Genomic DNA, 18,411 nt, shown 5'->3' with positions numbered 1-18,411 from the left:
ATTTATATAAGAGAGCCAGTGTCCAGTGGGCTAGAGAGGATTATGCTTCAAAAAGTGTTTTAACACTTTAAATGCAGGGCAAATAAAACAGATAAAGGGAGGAACTGGGAATACAGAAATCAAGTGACAGGAAAATATCACTCTTTCAGACAGTGTTTGTTCTATCTATCAATCTATCTTAGATTCTCAATGGCATTTCCAGAGGATCTAAATAGTAACGTGAGGATCTTCTCTCAAATGGAATTTTGCATAACATATTCACTAAAGGCCTGAGAATTCATTCTTGTAGACTGTTAGCAAGAAAATAGTAAGATTCAATGTGTGTCATATTAATTATTTACAGCATTGAGCCCTTGGTTTGTTATTCTCTGTTTTTTCCCTAATCTTTTTCATCTAGAGTTCAACAGGACTGTTGTCCCCAGCTACAGTGGGAACTGAGGACACCAACCTCTTTTCTGTTTGTGTTTCTCAGATGTATTCCTCCTATTAACATGTAGGTCAGGGAAAACAACTTGCTAGTAAGCCTGGAAAGTGTCCCTTTTGAATGTAACATTGCCTGGACATTCCTAAAAGTTACAAGTGGCAATTAAATAATGTACTATCCAACAGACCCATACAGACCTGAAGTAAGTAAAGGTCATCTACTCTATCCTGGCATCCTAAGGCAGGATCAACAATATGCGTGTCGTTCCTTGCAGTTGTGCATCTGAACAACCCTTAGAGAGCTCCAGTGATGTGGAATGAGTAGCTGCCCATGACTGACTGGTTTTGCATTTCACTGTCTCACTGTTATAAAGTTTCTTCATATGTCTGTTCCTGTCTCTCTCACTGCACGTTAAACATTAATTGTTGTCCTATCATCCCTGGACATGGAGAACAGATTGCTCTTGCTCCTTTTCAGTTATATTCACACACACACAAAAGTAATAATGGAAAGGAGTGGTTAGGCATTGGAATGTGCTGCCCAGGGAGGTGGTGGAGTCACCATCACTGGAGGTGTTTAAGAAGAGACTGGATGAGGTGCTTGCTGCCATGGTTTAGTTGATTAGATAGCGTTGGATGATAGGTTGGACTCGGTGATCTCAAAGGTCTTTTCCAACCTGGTTAATTCCATTCTATTCTATTCTAACCCTGGATGTGTTTAAAGGTCATTTGAATGTGGTGCTTGGGGATGTGGTTTAGGGGTGAACCTTGTAGAGTAGGGCTACTGGTTGGACTTAGTGATCCTGAGGGTCTCTTCCAACCTGAATGTTTCTACGATTCTGTGTTATTCTGTGATATTTCTAGTATGTGAAGGCTGTGCTTTGTCTGCCTCAGTGTTCTTTATTGCCAGCTGAACAAATTCAGTTGTATTATTTTCTAGATTTCTGAATCTCATTGTTCTTTATCCCCTTCAAGCTTTAAGCACAACTACGAAGAAGGTAATATTGCAGTTCCCATTGTACAATGCAAAATACATGTTCCTTATCACTGTATGGGTTATCCACCTTCTCTATATTTCTCTTGGCCTATTTGAGATCCCATTATTAGCTTCCATGTATTAATTTCTCCATTGATCTTGATTTTCTCCATATTATTTTGGGCTAAATGAAATATTATCGCACAGAATAATTCAAAGTATAATTGGGTGGACAGATGGTCTGAATTGACTTTGAACAATAAATCCTCTTTACTGAGTTTCCTTGACAATATTTTTTTTTTTCTAGTTTTATTTTCCAGCTGAACACCTTGGTATTGAAAATTAAGCACCATGTTTCTCTTGTCATCTTTGTTTTAAAGATCAAAGTAATTTACTATAGAGAAATTTCACCTCCAGTGTGCAAGCTTGTTTCCTTCTGGAGATCATTAATTGATATTACATACCCTTAAAATAGTTTATATGTTTAACTTTTAATTTCTAAGATTTCCCTTGTCTTACACATCTGCCTCTAAGTTGTAAGCTGAAGTCTATAAGAGTCGGCCTGCAAGTTCTGAGTAGCTACTTTGAGGCTGGAAGAATAGATCTAGAAATGTATAGTGTTTAGCACCTTATAGATGAGGAAAATCCACAGGTGGAGTAAATTCCATTGGCTCAGTCAAACAGCACCAATTTTAGTTGTTGAAGTTGTAGCCCAAGGAATCCAAACTTTCTTATGGGATCAAGACTTTAAAGTCAAGTCACATTCTTGTGAGATGATAGCGTTTAGTGCTCAATTCTACAAGGAAATTAGAAATTGATGGTGGGAAAATAGCTCTATTTGAGCCATGAAGTACAATGTGTTTTTACAGACAGTCCATTTAAGTAAAAAGAAAGATTGATCCAGTAAGAAAGGTGTTCCAGTAAACATCAAAAGTTTTGAATGAGTGGATAGGATAGGATAGGATAGGATAGGATAGGATAGGATAGGATAGGATAGGATAGGATAGGATAGGATAGGATAGGATAGGATAGGATAGAACCGAACCAGACCAGACCAGACCAGACCAGGTTGGAAAAGACCTTTGAGATCATCGAGTTGAACCTGTCACCAAACACCATCTAATCAACCAAACCATGGTGCCAAGTGCCTCATCCAGTCTCTTCCTAAACACCTTCAGTGATGGTGACTCCACCACTTCCCTGGGCAGCCCATTCCAATGGCAAATAACTCTTTCTATAAAGAGCTTCTTCCTAACATCCAGCCTAAACCTCCCCTGGCACATCTTGAGACTGTGTTCTCTTGTTCTGTTGGTGGTTGCCTGGGAGAAGAGACCAATCCCCACCTGGCTATAGCCTCTCTTCAGGTAGTTGTAGACAGCAGTAAGGTCTCCCCTGAGCCTCCTCTTCTCCAGACTAAGCAACCCCAGCTCCCTCAGCCTCTCTTCATAGGACTTGTGCTCCAAACCCCTCTCCAGCTTTGTGTCCCAAGAAGACTGGTTAATGGTGAGGTATTTATCAAAAGCATTCCAGTTAACAAAAAGACCCATTAAACTTTCTCTGGTGTTGCTGTTTTGGGTTTGTGGGGTTTTGTTGTTGTTGTTTTTTGTTGGTGTTTTCTATGTACATTTCAAGAGAAAATTCAGGTAAGTTATTATTTTCACTCAACTATGGGAATAATCTAATCTTTGATGGTTTTCAGTCAGGGTATGAACTCAGGACACCTAAATATTGCACTTCTGTGATATCAATGTTTTTGTATCCTTATGCTTGTTTTACATTCCTCTTTTCAGCAGCACTCAAGCTCCCTGCTGGAGAGAGATGCACTTGCTACTCACTGAACCATAAACAAGATATATATTCTTTGAAGACCTTGTTACACTTAGCACTTTCCTCAGATCCCTCAGGTGGAATTTCCTCAACACACAAGACTTCATTAAAAAAAAACATAGAGTTAGTGACCATTAATATAACGCACAAACAGTTAAAACACTGTGTTTCCTGCTGGATCTATGTAGTCCCAAAGGAAACATTGCTGGAATGCAGTCAAAACTGTATTTATTGCAAATTTCAAGTTGAAGTGAATGAATTTGTTGTGGCAATGGATTATTTGAATCATCATGCTTAAGTGTTTGGCTTTATCTGAAAACTAAACAAACCAAACCATTTTGTTAGGATAGTTTCTGCTCTAGCATATTTACTTGCTTTTAAATTTCCATGGAAATCTTTCTTTTGTATTTACTGTAACTCAGATATTTGTTCACCCACAGTCTTAAATAACCACTAAGACTATGACTTAACCCTCCATGTCCTTCTGCTTTTATTCTTTTACATGATGATTTCACATGAATTGGAATAAACTTGTTAAAAACTACAAAATACATTGGGGAAAATATTCATTCAATAACATAGAAGGCAACCAGCACCAGAACAAGAGGACACAGCCTCAAGCTGCACCAAGGAAGGTTTAGGCTGGGTGTTAGGAAGACATTCTTCACTGAGAGAGTCATTAGCCATTGGAATGTGCTGCCCAGGGAGGTGGTGGAGTCGCCATCACTGGAGGTGTTCAAGAGGGGATTGGACGTGGCACTTGGTGCCATGGTTTAGTTGATTAGATGGTGTTGGATGATGGATTGGACACAATGATCTTGAAGATTTCTTCCAACCTGGTTCAGTTCCATTCCATTCCATTCCATTCCATTCCATTCCATTCCATTCCATTCCATTCCATTCCATTCCATTCCATTCCATTCCATTCCATTCCATTCCATTCCATGTTTAAACCGTATGCTGTTGGGTCTGCAAATTCTACTGTCCAAAAGTTCCCCAATACCCCCACTCCTTATCTGTGAAGTTTTGTCATTTCTCATATAGATCCCCCTTAACCACCTGTCAAACCCAGTCATCTTTCATGGAGTTATCCTTAATAGCTTCTTGAACCCATTACATCCAGCAATTTCTTCTGTCCTGTCCAGTGGCTTCTTACATCCTGTACAGCTACCTTAATCTTGATCCCAGTTAGCAGCACAGTCATCTTCCTGCAGCCCTGAAATCCTGAAGGAAAACTGATTACAAAAAATTCTGTTGGTAGCTGAAATGCATAAAGCACATTTGCATAATTTTTATATACTATAATTACATATATGGTTGGTTAAACAGCAGTAATGAAAACTTACTGTATAATGAAATGCTACCCTGCCACACTGGGAGCAGCCAAAAACATCACTGAAGTGAGAGTGTATATATTATAATTCTACATAAGAGTAGTTCTTTTGCAATTCAGAGTCTTTGGGATTAGGTGGAAGAATGAGAGTAGTCATGCGTGGATTAGCAAATTACAGGACCAGGAGAAACTGAATGAAATTCAACAAGTGTAGTGTAGAGCCATGCACCTGGGAAAGAACAACCCCAGGTAGCAGTATAGGTTGGCAACTGACCTTTTGGAGAGCAGTGAAGGGGAAAAGGACTTGGTGGGTTCTAGTGGATGGAAGGCTGATCATGAGTCAGCAATGTGCTCTTGTGGCCAGGAAGGCAAATACCATTCTGGGCTGTATTAGTAGGGGTGTGGTTAGTAGGTCCAGAGAGGTTCTCCTCCTCCTCTACTCTGCCCTGGTGAGGCCACACATGAAATACTGTGTTCAGTTCTGGCCCCCTCTGTTCAAAAAGGACAGGGAACTGCTTGAAGGAGTCCAGTGCAGAGCCACAAAGATGATTAAGGGCATGGAACATCTTCCTTACAAGGAGACACTGAGAGAGCTGGGGCTCTTTAGCTAGGAGAAGAGGAGACTGAGAGGTGACCTCATTCACGTTCATGAATATGTAAAGGGTGAGTGCCTAAAGGAAGGAGTCAGGCTCTACTCAGTGATGCCCAATGACAGGACAAGGGCCAAGGGGTGGAAGTTGAGGCATAGAAAGTTCCATAGAAACATGAGGAAAAAATTTCACTGTGAGTGTTGGAACAGTGAAACAGGCTGCCCAGAGGGGTTGTGGAGTTTAGCTTGCTGGAAATATTCAAGACCCACCTGGATGCATTCCAGTGACTCCTGGTAATGCAGTGTGATCCTGCTCTGGCAGGGCAGTTGGACTAGATGATCTTTCAAGGTCCCTTCCAGCCCCTAACATTCTGTAATAATGTCTAGGAAATCACATAGATGTTTTGAGGTCAAAAAAATTAATTGTTAGAAATGTTGAATATCAGAAGACAGTGCATAGCAAAAAGAAGCACAAAAGTGTATGGAGTAACAAAACCAAGAAAACCCAATATAGCTAAATAATTGCCCATAACATGAATACAGAATTAACCAGGTTGGAAAAGACCTTTGAGATCATCGAGTCCAACCTATCACCCAACACCATCTAATAAACTAAACCAAGGCACCAAATGCCTCATACAGTCTCTTTTAAAACACTTCCAGTGATGGTGACTCCACCACCTCCCTGGGCAGCATATTCCAATGGCCAATCTCTCTTTCTATGAAGAACTTCTTCTTAACATTCCAGCCTAAACCTCCCCTGGCACAGCTTGACACTGTGTCCTCTTGTTCTGGTGCTGGTTGCCTAGGAGAAGAGACCAACCCCCTCCTCGCTACAACTTCTCTTCAGGTAGTTGTAGATGGCAATAAGGTCTTCCCTGAGCCTCCTCTTCTCCAGGCTAAGCAACCCCACCTCCCTCAGCCTCTCCTCATAGGGCTGTGCTCCAAACCCCTCCCCAGCTTTGTTGTCCTTCTCTGGACACCTTCCAGCAACTCAACATCTTTCCTAAACTGAGGGGCCCAGAACTGGACACAGGACTCAAGGTGTGGCCTGACCAGTGCTGAGTACAGGGCAGAACTACTTCCCTGCTCCTGCTGGCCACACTGTTCCTGATCCAGGCCAGGATGCCATTAGCCTTCTTGGCCACCTGGGCACACTGCTGGCTCATGTTCAGCCTACTGTCAACCAGGAATCTGGGCTGAAGCTTAGAGCTTTTTAAAAAAGTGCTTTTCAGGGGCAATTTGGTACTGCTAACAGGGCAAAGTAATTTTATTGAGTTGAACTGTATTCAAGGGAAGAGGACCATACATTCTTTCTTGCATACTTGCAAACTTGCAAGCAAGAATCAAACATCTATCATCACTAGGATTTCTCTTCATTTTCATCATGGAAATTGTGAAAAAGATCCATGTTCCTCATGGTGCTTCCATGAAAATAGTGTATTTTATTGCTTAGATAGAGTGCTGAAATAAAATATTAGGTTCTATTAGATGAGCTAATTTATTGATCTGCACTGTTGTCAGCTAACTTTTCTCCACTTGTTTTATAAGGCTGATTATTGATCACTAAATTACTTTAATTTCAGTAAACAGCACAGAAAGTGAATTAAATTGAGTTATCAATAATTAATTGCCGAATGTTAGTAGATGTTTACATCTATCTTTTGCAGGAGGCTTAAATTAAGATATTTTAAATGCTTCTGGATGTAGTTTCTTCCAATAATGTAATTATTATTGTATGGTTATTAGACTCCCTAGTAATTTTCAAGTTAATAATTTAGCTCTTTATAAATGGCACCATCTTTCTGTTGTCATCTTGTGATTAGGACTACAACCTAATGACACCTTTGAACTTTGTTTCTAATCACCCTGAAGGTCATGACCTCCTTGCCATTTCAAATCCAAAGTGATCACATGTATACAAAGGTTACAGCCCTAATAGGTGAGAAACATAGAATCATAGAATCAATAAGGTTGGAAAAGACCTCAAAGATCATCAAGTCCAATTATTTTTAAGTAATTACAAACTGATACTATGTAATTCATTTGGGTAAGTCACATGGATAAAGTCAGAATGATTCATCCTACATATCTGAGTGATTTCATGGTCATTTTAAGAGCTATTTTTGGGACCAGTTCTCCTGAGCTCCCGTGTCTTTGCCAGGGATGAGAATTAAAGCACTTCCTTGTAGTGAGGCAGAATGGGAAAAGTATCTATGACTTAGAATTGTAGAATCATAAAGTGAGTAGTATTTGGAAGAGACCTCCAGAGATAACTGAATCCAGCCCCCCTGCCAAAGAGGAGCACTTAGGGCAGGTCTCATAGGAGTGCACCCAGATGTGCCTTGAAAGTCTCCAGAGAATGAGACTCCACAAATTTGCTGAGCAGCCTGTCCCAGTGCTCCATCTCACCCTCATAGTAAAGTGTCTCCTCACACTGAGGTGGAACTTCCTATGTTCCAGTTTGTACCCATTGCCCCTTGTCCTATTACAGCACACCATGTAAAAGAGGTTTGCCCCTTCTTCTTGACACCCACCCTTCAGATATTTGTAAACATATCTCAGTCTTCTCTTTTTCACACTAAATAGCTCCAGGTCTCTCAGCCTTTTCTCATATTAGAGAGATTCCAGTCCCTTAATCATTCCTGTAGCCCTTTATGAGATGCTTTCTAGTACATTCCTGTCCATCTTAACTGGTTTCATATTTTTTTCAGGTTCCTCATCAAACACAACATTGGACTGCTAAAATACTCAGGGAAGGAGGGGATAAAAAAAAAAAAAAGAAATTTATAAATCCCAAAGGTTCCATGTGACCGTTTGAGACTGTCCCCTTAAGAAAGGGAATATGGTGGATGGAAGTTGGTAAATGGAAAGAAGGATCTAAACTAATTTCATTGGTAGAGTGGGAGGAAGCACCTTCTGAACTGGGAGTGCAGGAGGGTATACTGGGCATTCCAGCACTTTATCTTCAGTCTTGCTTCCGCTTCTCCTTCGGGCAGCAGCTTGCAGCTCCTGGGCTTTTGGCCAAGGCTTTGGCCTTGAAAACTGATAAGGCCTGTATTAACTGCTTTCCGATTAACACAACTGCTTCTAACCCCTTTTTTCTCTTTCTCTCTCTTTCTAACCCACTCTGGGGAAAAGGGGGAGAGAGGGGGAGAGCAGAGGTAGGGAACCCCCTCAGCAGAGGGGGGAACTCTCATTTCTGTGTTACTTTATTGTATATCTTTGTATATATTGTAAATATTGTAAATTTGTATATATTCCCCTGCATATCCTACATTGCTTTGTAAATATACAACTCCACTGCTTTGCTAATTCAGCTGTGAGTTTTTTTTCCCTTTCCCTTCAATTTTCTTTCCCTTTACTTTACAAGGGGGAAGGGAGGAGGCTTCTTGGCCTTACCCGTCCAACCCCACGACAGTTCCAAAAAGGGGATAATCTTCTCAAACAATTATCTTTCTTCCTCTCCTTAAATCCTATTTTTTTCAGAATTACTTTAACAGTAGACTATTAGGTATGACTGCAAAAAGAAACTCCTGTTTTCCTTTGAAGACTTAAATACTACACCTCATGTTACAGTTTTATCTATATACCCCGCTCTAAAGCTCATTGAAACAAGAGTTTTTCCATGTACTTCAATAGATTCTACATGCAACTCATGATCTACAATGACAAGAAGCAATCACACTTTATGACACTATTTGTTACACTATATTCAACTAGTTATTAGTATTTCTTATAGGAAGAAATTTAGTCCCATTTGTTCGACTGCTTTCTTATCATGGAATCATAGAATCAATAAGGTTGGAAAAGACCTCAGAGATCATCAAGTCCAACCTGTCACCCAACACCTCATGACTACTAGACCATGGCACCAAGTGCCACGTCCAATCTCCTCTTGAACACCTCCAGGGATGGTGACTCCAACGCCTCTCTGGGCAGCACATTCCAATGTCTAACAACTCCCTCTGTGGAGAAATTTCTCCTCACTCAATTTTCTGTTTTAAATGTTGTCATATGATGCAGTTATTTACACTGCAATTACAGGAATTTTATACAGAACTTTGCAGTATGTATTATTAATTAGCTGGATGAGCATACATAACTATCTTAATGTATATGCTGTATCAGTCTTAAAAGGCAACTTTCAGATGACTATAATGCTTTCAGTAACTAATACAGTGTTTATCTACTGCATCTGAACATTACCTCAAGATAAAGACAGTACATTTCATTTTAGAATTCTTCACAGAGAAGGTGATTGCCCATTGGAATGTGCTGCCTAGGGAAGTGGTGGAGTCACCATCACTGGATGTGTTTAGGAGGAGATTTGATAGGGTGCTGGGTTGCATGGTTTAGTTGATTAGGTGATGTTGGATGATGGGTTGGACACAATGACCTTGAAGGTCTCTTCCAACCTGGTTAATTCTATCCTATCCTATCCTATCCTATCCTATCCTATCCTATCCTATCCTATCCTATCCTATCCTATCCTATCCTATCCTATCCTATCCTATCCTATCCTATCCTATCCTAGAGAAGGATTCTGTTCAGCAAGACAAAAGGTGGCAGGTTTTGGTCATACATAGATAGCAGCTGAATGCCTCCTCTGTAACACCAATATAAATTAAATAGGATAGTGGAACTGAAGACTTCAACTCGTCATGAGAACTTGAAGACTCTGCTGATGATGCTAGAAACAGACTATAGACAGGCAGAAATACTAATTGGTTTATTTCTGGTTTTGAGTTAGCAATGGATAAAGTTTGCCTGAGAATCCTTTATCTAATGTGGGTTGTGCAGAAAGAAGGATAATGTCAGCTGTAGGCTGCTGAATCTGCCTCTGGTGAAGTCTGGGACATAGTTTTTCAAAGTTTTTCAAAATAGGATGGCACTTCACAGACAGTGTATAATGATTACATATTTTAGATGAAATAAGCACATCCTAAAGGTATGAGCTCCTCTCGTTTCTCACATCTCAGATTTAATGATGAGGACTATACTGATCCAGCAGTATACAGCAGGATCAGTAATTCTGTATACTTGACACCCCATGTTAAGTGCCAGTGTTATGTTTCACACTCTGTGGTATTAGTTTTGTGTGTATCACTGTATTCCTAAATCTCATGGTAAGCATTTATAGCTCTTACCTCTGAGGCTCAGTGTGTCCCTATCTTACAACCTGACACCCCTTGTCCAGAAATGGAGCAAAGCCCCCCGGTCCCTGGTCTTTTCTTCCCACCAGCAGTACTGACAGGAAAGAACTGAAGGCAAGTCACATCCCCTTTACTCTGCTCCCAGAAAACTGCTGAAGCAGAGAAATATTTCTTCACATGTACTGTCAGCAAAGATCTGAATGTTTCAGGAATTCCTTGAGCAGTAGAAACCAGTCCCCAAGGAAAATTAGATCAGCTCTCTGCTTTTACTTGTGCTCTCACTTGTACTCTTCTTATATTTCAGTGATTCCTGCCCACAGTGCATAGTGCCACCCTAAAGTATGATGGTACATTCTGGTATTATTGTCATTAGGGACTCAGCTAACACCCATTGATATCCAGATTATTTTTCTTCATGCTTGCATGCACCATTAAATCTACAAATGGGTTCTGAAGCAGAAAAATCCAGAGGACTGTATGACATGTTTAGGGCATTGGGTGACACATAGGGAGAGCTGGGAGATTCTGAGGAGGATTCATGAAACACTTATACAATGGAATAACCTGAAATGCTTGAATTCTTTTAGTTCATGGATTGAAAACTGCCCACAGATCTATCTACACTCAGGGTATGGGCTACAAATCCATCAGAACAGCAGGAAAAATGGAGGGAGTCACCATCATTAGGGGTGTTTAGGAGGAGACTTGATGGGGTGCTTGGTGCCATGGTTTAGTTGATTAGATGGTGTTGGATGATAGGTTGGACGTGTGTGGGGTGTCCCTGCCCATGGCAGGGGGGTTGGAACTAGATGATCCTTGTGGTCCCTTCCAACCCTGACTGATACTATGATACTATGATCTTGAAGGTCTCTTCCAACCTGGTCTGGTCTGGTCTGTTGTGTTCTGTTCAAACATGCTACAATGGAGAGACCACATGTCTTTATTTCTTTAAAGAGAAAAGACAAATATGACTGGAACCCCAAATGGAAAGATGTTTAAATAGGACCATAAAAGTAATTCATCCATAAACACACAAATCCAAGCTGAAATACAGAAGGTTTCCATTGCAATGTTCCAATAATGTCAGAAACTCATATAAAGTTTATGTTAAGATCTGGCTAAATTCCTAACACTTTTATTACTTAGCAGAAATAATTAAAACTTCTGAAGCTCTTGAGGTTCACTCATTGCTAAGGAGAGTTCCAATAGCCACTTTGTATCTCTATGGTGGGTCTATCTTGGCTGGAAAGCAGGTGCCCACCCTAGCTGCTATATCACTTCCCTCCTCAACTGATCAGAGAAGAGAGAATACAATGAAAGACTCATGGGTCAACATAAGGACAGAAAGAGATCACTCACAAACTGCTATCATGGGTGAAATGGTCTTGGCTTGGGAAAATTAATGCAATTTATTACCAATCAAATCAAAGCAGGATAATGAGAAACAAACCCAAAACCTTAAACCACCTTCGTCCCAGTTATGCTTTCTTCCTGGGCTCACATTCATTCTTGATTTTCTCTACTTCCTCACAAGAGTGATGTACAGGGAGTAGAAGTTGCTGTTACTTCATCACACAATATCTCTGCTGCTCCTTCCTCCTCAGGCAGTGAACTCATCACATTCTTCCCCTACTGTAGCACAGATTCCCTTGCACAGGAGACAGTCCTCCATGAACTTCTGCAATGCAAGTCCTTTCCACAGGCTGCAGGTCCTCAAAGCGTCCCCAACCCAGGTCCCCCATGGGGTCACAAGTTCTTCCATCAAGCCTACTCCTGTGTGGGCTTTTCTCTCCATAGTGTCACAGGTCCTGCCAGGAACCTGCTCCATCATGGACTTTGTGTGGGGTTGAAGCTTTCTTTGGGCATGCATCTTCTCCAGCATGAGGTCCTCCATAGCGGATATCTTCTCCACCATTCATTTCTATGGGCTATGTTGGGAGATAACCTGTCTTACTGTGGTCTTCAACGTGAGCTGTAGCAGAATCTCATCTCTGGCACATGGAGTACTTCCTTTCCATTTTTCTTCAGTGACCTTGGTGTCTGCAGAACTGTTGTGCTCACATATCCTCACTCTGGCTACAGTGGTTGGTGGGTAGCTTTTCCCCCTTCTTAAATATTTCATCCCAGAGTCACTACCACCATCACTGATGGGCTCAGCTTTGAACAGCAGTGAGTTCATCTTGGAGCCAGCTGGCATTGGACACAGGAGAAGCTTCTAGCAGCTTCTCACAGAAGCCACTCTTGTAGCCTCCTACTACCTAAAGCTTGGCACATGATCCCAGTGACAAAAAAGAAATAAATCTATATGTAAGCCACAAGCTACATGAAAACATTAAAATATATAACAGTGTGCTCTTTAAATATATATTTTTTTTCTCATTTACTTGACATTAAAAGTTCTTAAGAGGGGTATTATTTTGAAGAAAAACAATATAAAGTTCTGTCAAGCTGAGTATGTTCATACAATGGAAGCTCTACTTTGATAAGGCATGATAGCTGTGGTTGTTGGGAACTTGCCCTCTTGTTCAAATAATTCTTTAACATTTTCTGAACCTCCTACTAGAGTCAAAGTTAAATTTACAGTCTTGACATTTTCCACTGTCTTTAAATATCCCTGTGACTAGCTAGCTAGTCAAACATTTTCTTAGCTGCATTGTTCCCTTCTGTTTCTGAAGTTGAAAATTACCTTCAAGTTTGCAGTTCTGAAATAAAGGGATAATTTGAAGGGAAGAAAAAAAGGAGAAAATGTAGAAATTGTGTGGTTATGACATGAAAATAACTTTTCAGCTTTAGTGGGTTGATGTATTAAGAGGAAATCTAACACAAATCATTTTCTATAAGATGCTAAGCTCATTTAATGAAATTCTAACAAGCTTCTACTTCCTTAAATACAACCAGCCAGTGGAGTCATACCCTGACAGACCAAGGTGCAAGTAAAGTAGAATTAGAATTAGAATTAGAATTAGAATTAGAATTAGAATTAGAATTAGAATTAGAATTAGAATTAGAATTAGAATTAGAATTAGAATTAACCAGGTTGGAAAAGACCTTTGAGATCAGCGAGTTCAACCTATCATCCAACACCATCTAATCAACTAAACCATGGCACCAAGCACCCCTTCCAGTCTCTTCTTAAACACCTCCAGTGATGGTGACTCCACCACCTCCCTGGGCAGCACATTCCAATGGCCAGCCTCTCCCTCTATGAAGAACTTCTTCCTAACATTCGAGCATAAACCTTCCCTTGAGCAGTTTGAGACTGTGTCCTCTTGTTCTGGTGCTGAATGCCTGGGAGAAGAGACCAAGCTCCACCTGGCTACAACCTCCCTTCAGGTAGTTGTAGAAATCAATAAGGTCTCCTTTGAGCCTCCTCTTCTCCAGGCTAAGCAACCCCAGATCCCTCAGCCTCTTCTCATAGGGCTTGTGCTCCAAACCTCTCCCCAGCTTTGTTGCCCTTCTCTGGACACCTTCCAGCAACTCAACATCTTTCCTAAACTGAGGGGCCCAGAACTGGACACAGAACTCAAGGTGTGGCCTAACCAGTGCTGACTACAGGGGCAGAAGTACTTCCCTGCTCCTGTTGGCCACACTGTTCCTGATACAGGCCAGGATGCCATCGGCCTTTCTTGGCCACCTTGACACACTGCTGGCTCATGTTCACCCTACCATCAACCAATATGCCCAGGTCCCATTCTGCCTGGCCACAGAGTGCCATGACTTGTTTCTTATAGTCACATAGAGAAAAACTTATGAAGAAATTATGCCCTGCTCTTTTCACTTTACCTTTCTGCCAGCAGCATCAATCTGCTGTGAAAAAAATTCTGCTGCCTTTAGGTTGCCTTTATGTGGCTGTGCTCCTCCTCATTTAGCACAGCCCTAGCAGGAACTGTCTTTTGTAGAATCTCCCTGTGACAAAACAACCAAAAGTTTCTATGAGGTGAATCACATCACTGGGGAAGTTGTGTCTGGAAACTGAGCCTCCTGTGGAGGAGTGAGCAGTTGGGCTAGAGCAAGTGGCTTCCTGTCCCTTAGAAGATCACTTGATAGTCTGCAACTTTGTACTTTGTTACTTAGTGCAAGTTGCACAGTGTTGCACAGTGTTTGCACTTCAGAGTATTCATACTACAAAGCATTTTTAAAAGAATATCTAACAGAACAAGGTGATGAAGAAATCTAAAGGCAACATGAAAAACATGGCAACAAGGTAGCTTCAGCTGGCATAATTTGATGTAAATCATCAAGTCTACAAAATAATGTGATTTTGATTTATGCCATTTGTGTAACAAACAGTTCTTTCTTCTCTTTAATACTTCTAATGTGGTTAATAAACCTTATTTATAACTTTGAAACACTGCTAAAATGGAGATGTTCAAATAGTAGGTTCTTGTTGCTATGTGCTCAAGGATCTTAGTGACAGTAGTAGTGACCTGTAATGAGTAAGTTACCATGGTGATGGCTTTCTTAATGAACACTGGATGAAATAGTTTCATATATATATTTAGCTTGTACAGTGCAGGTGCTTTGTTGCATCCATGGTATATGAACCAGTGTTCATACTTATTAACTTGCATGCTTACTGTATTATACTAGGATGCAGGTGTACTCTCAAATGTTTGTACTCTGGCAGCAGACACTAATCTGCAGAGACTTAAATGTCTTTTCCTGGACCAGAGCCTTCCACTCAGACGCAGCAAAGGTAGGAACAGTTGGGCCCAGCTAACTCACATTACATGCAGAGAGGCTACACACAGATTTCCTCAGGCATGAAAGCAATATTGCTCTGTTTGCATGGCACCATACTGAAGATAATAAACTCCCTCTCTCAGAGGAGTCACAGATGGCACAGCCTTCTCAGCATCTTCTGTTCTTGAGAAGAGAAGTGCCTGAGGCAGGTCAGCATATTTGGCCCACTCACTAAGACAGAATGGTAGTTAAGGAAAGACACAGTTTGTCTAACTGCTTTCTAAAAGGAAATATTTTTTGAAAAGCTGTCAAATTCTGGTGATAGAATAGAGTAGAGTAGAGTAGAGTAGAATAGAATAGAATAGAATAGGACAAGGTTAGAAAAGACCTTTGAGATCATCAAGTCCAACCTATCACCCAACACCATCTAATCAACTAAACCATGGCGCCAAGCACCCCATCCAGTCTCTTCCTAAACACCTCCAGTGATGGTGACTCCATCACCTCCTTGGGCAGCATATTCCAATGGCAAATCTCTTTTTCTGTGAAGAACTTCTTCCTAACATTCAGCCTAAACTTCCCCTGGTGCAGCCTGAGACTGTGTCCTCTTGTTCTGGTGCTGGTTGCCTGGGAGAAGAGACCAACCCCCACCTGGCTACAACTTCCCTTCAGGTAGTTGTATACAGCAAAAATGAAGGGTAGTTGAAAGTAGGCAGAACAATTGAGATGTGAGAAACACTGTATTCTTGCCACAGCCTGCAATAGTGCTTACACAGTACTGATGTGAATGCAGAGTGCTTATATTCTGGATATTGCTGTCTTTCTCAGGGGAATACCAGCTTTCTGTTCCAATTTTCCTGGCTGCAACCACACAGCAAAGGTGATGCAGCTGATACTTTTAACGTTCAAACAATAAAATCACTCAGATTTCTTTGATGGGAACTGTGCAATCTTGTACACATTAGAGAGGTCTCAGCTGCCTCAATGTCCTTTCACTATGGTGGAGTTTAATATTTCTTCTCAAAATAGCCTACTTACTAAATTTCTTCCTCCCTGAAAATGTGATTTCCATAATCCTTATAACCTTGTGCTGATGTACTGCTAAAACCAAACACTTCTAGAATTATTCTAAGCTGAAAACATATTGGCTTCTAATGCTCTAATCAAATTAAACAAGATCAAGTTAAGCGGTGATGGAATCAGCTGGTCCTGTTATTTGTGTAGCCAGATTAAATCTTGACTGTCTACTCAGACAGGTATATTCTAGCCATGGGTGAATACCTCTGTTAATAGCTCTGAAAAGTATTGAAAAGTAATACTCCCAAGCAGAGAGGGACCTGGGAGTGCTGATAGACAGCTGCCTAAACATGAGCCAGCAGTGTGCCCAGGTGGCTGAGAAGGCCAATGGCATCCTGGCCTGCATTAGGAACGGTGTGGCCAGCAGGACCAGGGAAGTCATTGTGCCCCTGGACTCTGCATTGGTTATGCCACTCCTTGAGTCCTGTGTCCAGTTCTGGGCCCCTCAGTTTAAGAAGGATATTGAGACACTTGAATGTGTCCAGAGAAGGGCAACAAGGCTGGTGAGAGGCCTTGAGCACAAGTCCTATGAGAAGAGGCTGAGGGAGCTGGGATTGTTTACTCTGGAAAAGAGGAGGCTCAGGGGTGACCTCATTGCTCTCTAAAACTACCTGAAAGGTGGTTGTAGCCAGGAAGGGGGTGGTCTCTTCTCCAAGGCAACCAGCACCAGAACAAGGGGACAAGGGGAAGTCTAGGCTCGAGGTGAGGAGAAAGTTCTTCACTGAGAGAATTGTTAGCCATTGGAACGGGCTGCCTGTGGAGGTGGTGGAGTCACCGTCCCTGGAGGTGTTTAAGAGGGGCTTGGACATGGCACTTGGTGCCATGGTCTAGTCATAAGGTCTTGGGTGACAGGTTGGATTCAATGATCTCTGAGATCTTTTCCAACCTTGGTGATACTGTGACACTGTGAAGTGTATTCACTGTTTTTGCTTTTCATGAATTTGTTGTGAGTGGTGATTTAGGATACAGAATTGTTATTTCCATGGCTGTTGGAATCAGGTGTTTACAACAGCACCTCATTTTTTCTTAAAGAAAAACAGAAAGAAACCTGATAATCATTCTGTTTCAAAAAAATAACCCCAAACCCAGACAGTGAGCACACCTGCAGAATATTTATCTGGTCAGTGAGAGGAAGAAAAGAAGCCAGCATTTAATATTCTTCAGCTTCTTGTGCTTAGAAAGACAACTTTATGATTTTTGGAGGCTTTATTTTTTTATGTAGCCAGCATGTGAGATTAACAAAGTTCATTTCCAGTAAACCAGCATGTGGGAAAAAAATAAAAAACCACCAAAAAAAAAAAAAAAAAGAAGCCCAAACCAAACCCTGAAATGAAATATTGAGAAACTAATTGGGTCATTTCTCTATGGATTACTTTTCATTCTACACATTGATTGAATTCAGGTTGAATTGCAGGAAGGCATACTGAACAATGCTGCAGTATAAAGTAGACAGTGTGTGTTGTACCTCCTGACTTGCTTGCATTATCTCTATGGACAGATAAGTTAAGCAGTGATTTTTCTCTTCCAGAACTGACTTCTTATATCTCTTGTCTTTCAAGGGTTAGGAACTGGCTGGAGGGTCAAGCCCAGAGAGTGGTGGTGAATGGTGTCACATCCAGCTGGCAGCCAGTCACTAGTGGTATCCCCCAGGGATCAGTGCTGGGCCCCATCCTGTTCAATATCTTTAACTGATGATCTGGATGAGGGCATTGAGTCCATCATCAGTAAGTTTGCAGATGACACCAAGCTGAGGGCAGGTATTGATCTGTTAGAGAGTAGGAGAGCTCTGCACAGGGACCTTGACAGGTTGGACAGATGGGCAGAGTCCAAGGGCATGAGATTTAACACATCTAAGTGTCACTGAAAACCTCATCACTACTAAACCATGGCTTCAAGTGCCACATCCAATCCCCTTTTGAATACCTCAAGTGATGGTGACTCCACCACCTCCCTGGGCAGCACATTCCAATGGCCAATCTCTCTTTCTGGGAAGAACTTTCTCCTCACCTTGAGCCTAAACTTCCCCTGGCACAGCTTAAGACTGTGTCCTCTTGTTCTGGTGCTGGTTGCCTGGGAGAAGAGACCAACACCTACCTGGCTACAACCTCCCTTCAGGTAGTTGTAAATTATAATAATATATAATAAATTATAATCATATATATTTTTATTTATATTATATATATATACATATATTTAAATATACATATTTATATATATATATAAATGCATAATAATACAAATTATTTTAAATCTTCTGCCTGCTAAATTTTGGCAGAAGGGACATAATTCTGATATTTTTAAAGCCAGCTGGGTCATATGAAAATCTGCACATGCCAATTATCAGACT

Source organism: Melanerpes formicivorus, unplaced genomic scaffold (assembly GCF_026170545.1).
Source record: "Melanerpes formicivorus ecotype bairdi unplaced genomic scaffold, bMelFor1.0.p_v2 SCAF_1, whole genome shotgun sequence".
Lineage (NCBI taxonomy): Eukaryota > Metazoa > Chordata > Aves > Piciformes > Picidae > Melanerpes > Melanerpes formicivorus.
This window is presented reverse-complemented; position numbering follows the sequence as displayed.